The sequence below is a fragment of the Cyprinus carpio genome, unplaced genomic scaffold (genome assembly GCF_018340385.1).
Source record: "Cyprinus carpio isolate SPL01 unplaced genomic scaffold, ASM1834038v1 S000006503, whole genome shotgun sequence".
NCBI lineage: Eukaryota > Metazoa > Chordata > Actinopteri > Cypriniformes > Cyprinidae > Cyprinus > Cyprinus carpio.
Genome location: NW_024879171.1, coordinates 243,522 through 249,521, shown reverse-complemented (window position 1 = coordinate 249,521; position 6,000 = coordinate 243,522). Strand labels below are relative to the sequence as shown.

Genomic DNA, 6,000 nt, shown 5'->3' with positions numbered 1-6,000 from the left:
TGCGCTCAGCGTTGATTTTTTTTTTTGTCACCCGCGCAACCCAGTGGAGGTGCCACCGTCAGCCTCTGTGGCGCAATCGGCTAGCGCGTTCGGCTGTTAACCGAAAGGTTGGTGGTTCGAGCCCACCCAGGGACGAAGGAAGCTTTTCGCTGCCGTTTTTTGAGCGTTTTACAGCTTTGTCAGTTGCCTTGTGTTAAGAGAAGACAAAGGGTGGTAAGCGAAGGTTTCTGTCAGCTCAATTTTGCTGTGGCGTGTACACGGAGTGTTCATGTTTCGTTCCGGGAGGTGGAGGCCTGTGTTCCAGGGAGGTCCTGCTCAAAAACTCCCTCTAGGAGTACCACAAAATGCCACGAAAATAGTTGTATGTATGCACACAGCGGGACAGAACTCCATGCCTGGATTTTTTTGGGGAAGTTGCCTGAACTTGTAGCCTCTCAGGAGTTTGGACAAGAGGTCAATCGATTTGTCACACTCCTAGTAGCATCTTTGTATTTTCAGTTTCCGGTTGGAGGTTGGGTCCTCCAATTTTTGCTGTATGGCACACTTTTTGCCTTTGGACATTAGGAGCGTTTGCATTCAGTGACCGCTCTCTCCTGAAACGGAATTTTAACTCCTGGTTTTGATTGTGCATGTTATCGGCCTGCTCTGCTTGTTCAAACTCTGATCCCCAGCAACAGGCATGGCTAAAACAAACAAAGGACACTCTAAGCCAAGGGTGTCCAAACCCTGTCTGGAGGGCCACTGTCCGGCCGAGTTTTGCTCCAGCCAGCTCCAACAGACCTGCCCGGAAGTTTCGAGTCTGCTTGGAGAGACCTTGATTAGCTGCTTCAGGTGTGTTTCATTGGGCTTGGAGCTAAGCTCGGCAGGACAAGGACCCTCCAGGACTGAGTTTGGACCCCCCTGCTCTAAGCCTACTGTTAGGCTTAACCCTAGCTTTACCCGCAAGAGGTTTTCTCAAGACTGTGTGAAAAAACAGCCTCGGTTTTTCTCGTGAAATTTGGGCACTTATGAGAACCGCGACCAGCCCGGGGCAGTCCGTCGCAGCTGCCCGGCTAGCTCAGTCGGTAGAGCATGAGACTCTTAATCTCAGGGTCGTGGGTTCGAGCCCCACGTTGTGCGTATCTTTTGGCCCCCCCTCGCCCTTCCCAACGGGTCTCAGTCTCTTGACTTCAGTTTGCTGACGCGGGACACATGTTGCGTCTGAGCTTCGTGGTGCGCTCAGCGTTGATTTTTTTTTCGTCACCGCAACCCAGTGGAGGTGCCACCGTCAGTCTCTGTGGCGCAATCGGCTAGCGCGTTCGGCTGTTAACCGAAAGGTTGGTGGTTCGAGCCCACCCAGGGACGAAGGAAGCTTTTCGCTGCCGTGTGTCGGCAAACACAGAATTTAGCAGACGAGACACGTGTCCGCTAACGCATGCGTGGAGCAGCATTCGTAGCCCCTTTTGAGCGTTTACAGCTTTGTCAGTTGCCTTGTGTTAAGAGAAGACAAAGGGTGGTAAGCGAAGGTTTCTGTCAGCTCAATTTTGCTGTGGCGTGTACACGGAGTGTTCATGTTTTGTTCCGGGAGGTGGAGGCCTGTGTTCCAGGGAGGTCCTGCTCAAAACTCCCTCTAGGAGTACCACAAAATGCCACAAAAATAGTTGTATGTATGCACACAGCGGGACAGAACTCCATGCCTGGATTTTTTTGGGAAGTTGCCTGAACTTGTAGCCTCTCAGGAGTTTGGACAAGAGGTCAATCGATTTGTCACACTCCTAGTAGCATCTTTGTATTTTCAGTTTCCGGTTGGAGGTTGGGTCCTCCAATTTTTGCTGTATGGCACACTTTTTGCCTTTGGACATTAGGAGCGTTTACATTCAGTGACCGCTCTCTCCTGAAACGGAATTTTAACTCCTGGTTTTGATTGTGCATGTTATCGGCCTGCTCTGCTTGTTCAAACTGTGATCCCCAGCAACAGGCATGGCTAAAACAAACAAAGGACACTCTAAGCCAAGGGTGTCCAAACCCTGTCTGGAGGGCCACTGTCCGGCCGAGTTTTGCTCCAGCCAGCTCCAACAGACCTGCCCGGAAGTTTCGAGTCTGCTTGGAGAGACCTTGATTAGCTGCTTCAGGTGTGTTTCATTGGGCTTGGAGCTAAGCTCGGCAGGACAAGGACCCTCCAGGACTGAGTTTGGACCCCCCCTGCTCTAAGCCTACTGTTAGGCTTAACCCTAGCTTTACCCGCAAGAGGTTTTTCTCAAGACTGTGTGAAAAAACAGCCTCGGTTTTTCTCGTGAAATTTGGGCACTTATGAGAACCGCGACCAGCCCGGGGCAGTCCGTCGCAGCTGCCCGGCTAGCTCAGTCGGTAGAGCATGAGACTCTTAATCTCAGGGTCGTGGGTTCGAGCCCCACGTTGGGCGTATCTTTTGGCCCCCCCATCGCCCTTCCCAACGGGTCTCAGTCTCTTGACTTCAGTTTGCTGACGCGGGACACATGTTGCGTCTGAGCTTCGTGGTGCGCTCAGCGTTGATTTTTTTTTCGTCACCGCAACCCAGTGGAGGTGCCACCGTCAGTCTCTGTGGCGCAATCGGCTAGCGCGTTCGGCTGTTAACCGAAAGGTTGGTGGTTCGAGCCCACCCAGGGACGAAGGAAGCTTTTCGCTGCCTTTCCGCCGTGTGTCGGCAAACACAGAATTTAGCAGACGAGACACGTGTCCCGCTAACGCATGCGTGGAGCAGCATTCGTAGCCCCTTTTGAGCGTTTACAGCTTTGTCAGTTGCCTTGTGTTAAGAGAAGACAAAGGGTGGTAAGCGAAGGTTTCTGTCAGCTCAATTTTGCTGTGGCGTGTACACGGAGTGTTCATGTTTTGTTCCGGGAGGTGGAGGCCTGTGTTCCAGGGAGGTCCTGCTCAAAAACCCCTCTAGGAGTACCACAAAATGCCACGAAAATAGTTGTATGTATGCACACAGCGGGACAGAACTCCATGCCTGGATTTTTTTTGGGAAGTTGCCTGAACTTGTAGCCTCTCAGGAGTTTGGACAAGAGGTCAATCGATTTGTCACACTCCTAGTAGCATCTTTGTATTTTCAGTTTCCGGTTGGAGGTTGGGTCCTCCAATTTTTGCTGTATGGCACACTTTTTGCCTTTGGACATTAGGAGCGTTTGCATTCAGTGACCGCTCTCTCCTGAAACGGAATTTTAACTCCTGGTTTTGATTGTGCATGTTATCGGCCTGCTCTGCTTGTTCAAACTGTGATCCCCAGCAACAGGCATGGCTAAAACAAACAAAGGACACTCTAAGCCAAGGGTGTCCAAACCCTGTCTGGAGGGCCACTGTCCGGCCGAGTTTTGCTCCAGCCAGCTCCAACAGACCTGCCCGGAAGTTTCGAGTCTGCTTGGAGAGACCTTGATTAGCTGCTTCAGGTGTGTTTCATTGGGCTTGGAGCTAAGCTCGGCAGGACAAGGACCCTCCAGGACTGAGTTTGGACCCCCCTGCTCTAAGCCTACTGTTAGGCTTAACCCTAGCTTTACCCGCAAGAGGTTTTCTCAAGACTGTGTGAAAAAACAGCCTCGGTTTTTCTCGTGAAATTTGGGCACTTATGAGAACCGCGACCAGCCCGGGGCAGTCCGTCGCAGCTGCCCGGCTAGCTCAGTCGGTAGAGCATGAGACTCTTAATCTCAGGGTCGTGGGTTCGAGCCCCACGTTGGGCGTATCTTTTGGCCCCCCCATCGCCCTTCCCAACGGGTCTCAGTCTCTTGACTTCAGTTTGCTGACGCGGGACACATGTTGCGTCTGAGCTTCGTGGTGCGCTCAGCGTTGATTTTTTTTTTTGTCACCGCAACCCAGTGGAGGTGCCACCGTCAGTCTCTGTGGCGCAATCGGCTAGCGCGTTCGGCTGTTAACCGAAAGGTTGGTGGTTCGAGCCCACCCAGGGACGAAGGAAGCTTTTCGCTGCCGTTCCGCCGTGTGTCTGCAAACACAGAATTTAGCAGACGAGACACGTGTCCGCTAACGCATGCGTGGAGCAGCATTCGTAGCCCCTTTTGAGCGTTTACAGCTTTGTCAGTTGCCTTGTGTTAAGAGAAGACAAAGGGTGGTAAGCGAAGGTTTCTGTCAGCTCAATTTTGCTGTGGCGTGTACACGGAGTGTTCATGTTTTGTTCCGGGAGGTGGAGGCCTGTGTTCCAGGGAGGTCCTGCTCAAAACTCCCTCTAGGAGTACCACAAAATGCCACGAAAATAGTTGTATGTATGCACACAGCGGGACAGAACTCCATGCCTGGATTTTTTTGGGAAGTTGCCTGAACTTGTAGCCTCTCAGGAGTTTGGACAAGAGGTCAATCGATTTGTCACACTCCTAGTAGCATCTTTGTATTTTCAGTTTCCGGTTGGAGGTTGGGTCCTCCAATTATTGCTGTATGGCTCACTTTTTGCCTTTGGACATTAGGAGCGTTTGCATTCAGTGACCGCTCTCTCCTGAAACGGAATTTTAACTCCTGGTTTTGATTGTGCATGTTATCGGCCTGCTCTGCTTGTTCAAACTGTGATCCCCAGCAACAGGCATGGCTAAAACAAACAAAGGACACTCTAAGCCAAGGGTGTCCAAACCCTGTCTGGAGGGCCACTGTCCGGCCGAGTTTTGCTCCAGCCAGCTCCAACAGACCTGCCCGGAAGTTTCGAGTCTGCTTGGAGAGACCTTGATTAGCTGCTTCAGGTGTGTTTCATTGGGCTTGGAGCTAAGCTCGGCAGGACAAGGACCCTCCAGGACTGAGTTTGGACCCCCCTGCTCTAAGCCTACTGTTAGGCTTAACCCTAGCTTTACCCGCAAGAGGTTTTCTCAAGACTGTGTGAAAAAAAACAGCCTCGGTTTTTTTTCTCGTGAAATTTGGGCACTTATGAGAACCGCGACCAGCCCGGGGCAGTCCGTCGCAGCTGCCCGGCTAGCTCAGTCGGTAGAGCATGAGACTCTTAATCTCAGGGTCGTGGGTTCGAGCCCCACGTTGGGCGTATCTTTTGGCCCCCCCCTCGCCCTTCCCAACGGGTCTCAGTCTCTTGACTTCAGTTTGCTGACGCGGGACACATGTTGCGTCTGAGCTTCGTGGTGCGCTCAGCGGTGATTTTTTTTTTTTGTCACCGCAACCCAGTGGAGGTGCCACCGTCAGTCTCTGTGGCGCAATCGGCTAGCGCGTTCGGCTGTTAACCGAAAGGTTGGTGGTTCGAGCCCACCCAGGGACGAAGGAAGCTTTTCGCTGCCTTTCCGCCGTGTGTCTGCAAACACAGAATTTAGCAGACGAGACACGTGTCCGCTAACGCATGCGTGGAGCAGCATTCGTAGCCCCTTTTGAGCGTTTACAGCTTTGTCAGTTGCCTTGTGTTAAGAGAAGACAAAGGGTGGTAAGCGAAGGTTTCTGTCAGCTCAATTTTGCTGTGGCGTGTACACGGAGTGTTCATGTTTTGTTCCGGGAGGTGGAGGCCTGTGTTCCAGGGAGGTCCTGCTCAAAACTCCCTCTAGGAGTACCACAAAATGCCACGAAAATAGTTGTATGTATGCACACAGCGGGACAGAACTCCATGCCTGGATTTTTTTTTGGGAAGTTGCCTGAACTTGTAGCCTCTCAGGAGTTTGGACAAGAGGTCAATCGATTTGTCACACTCCTAGTAGCATCTTTGTATTTTCAGTTTCCGGTTGGAGGTTGGGTCCTCCAATTTTTGCTGTATGGCACACTTTTTGCCTTTGGACATTAGGAGCGTTTGCATTCAGTGACCGCTCTCTCCTGAAACGGAATTTTAACTCCTGGTTTTGATTGTGCATGTTATCGGCCTGCTCTGCTTGTTCAAACTGTGATCCCCATCAACAGGCATTGGCTAAAACAAACAAAGGACACTCTAAGCCAAGGGTGTCCAAACCCTGTCTGGAGGGCCACTGTCCGGCCGAGTTTTGCTCCAGCCAGCTCCAACAGACCTGCCCGGAAGTTTAGAGTCTGCTTGGAGAGACCTTGATTAGCTGCTTCAGGTGTGTT

The 6,000-nt window shown here is 51.8% G+C and overlaps 9 non-coding genes across 9 annotated transcripts; all 9 read left to right on the top strand.

Moving 5' to 3' along the window:
• The first annotated feature begins 61 nt into the window (after window positions 1-61).
• trnan-guu lies at window positions 62-135 on the top strand. The gene has a single exon. It is a non-coding gene; the product is annotated as a tRNA-Asn (tRNA).
• Window positions 136-1,046: 911 nt separating this feature from the next.
• trnak-cuu lies at window positions 1,047-1,119 on the top strand. The gene has a single exon. It is a non-coding gene; the product is annotated as a tRNA-Lys (tRNA).
• Window positions 1,120-1,270: 151 nt separating this feature from the next.
• On the top strand, window positions 1,271-1,344 carry trnan-guu. Its single transcript has one exon. It is a non-coding gene; the product is annotated as a tRNA-Asn (tRNA).
• Window positions 1,345-2,328: 984 nt separating this feature from the next.
• On the top strand, window positions 2,329-2,401 carry trnak-cuu. The gene has a single exon. It is a non-coding gene; the product is annotated as a tRNA-Lys (tRNA).
• A 152-nt stretch (window positions 2,402-2,553) lies between these two features.
• trnan-guu lies at window positions 2,554-2,627 on the top strand. The gene has a single exon. It is a non-coding gene; the product is annotated as a tRNA-Asn (tRNA).
• Window positions 2,628-3,619: 992 nt separating this feature from the next.
• trnak-cuu lies at window positions 3,620-3,692 on the top strand. The gene has a single exon. It is a non-coding gene; the product is annotated as a tRNA-Lys (tRNA).
• Window positions 3,693-3,845: 153 nt separating this feature from the next.
• trnan-guu lies at window positions 3,846-3,919 on the top strand. The gene has a single exon. It is a non-coding gene; the product is annotated as a tRNA-Asn (tRNA).
• A 995-nt stretch (window positions 3,920-4,914) lies between these two features.
• On the top strand, window positions 4,915-4,987 carry trnak-cuu. The gene has a single exon. It is a non-coding gene; the product is annotated as a tRNA-Lys (tRNA).
• Window positions 4,988-5,141: 154 nt separating this feature from the next.
• trnan-guu lies at window positions 5,142-5,215 on the top strand. Its single transcript has one exon. It is a non-coding gene; the product is annotated as a tRNA-Asn (tRNA).
• Window positions 5,216-6,000: the final 785 nt, after the last annotated feature.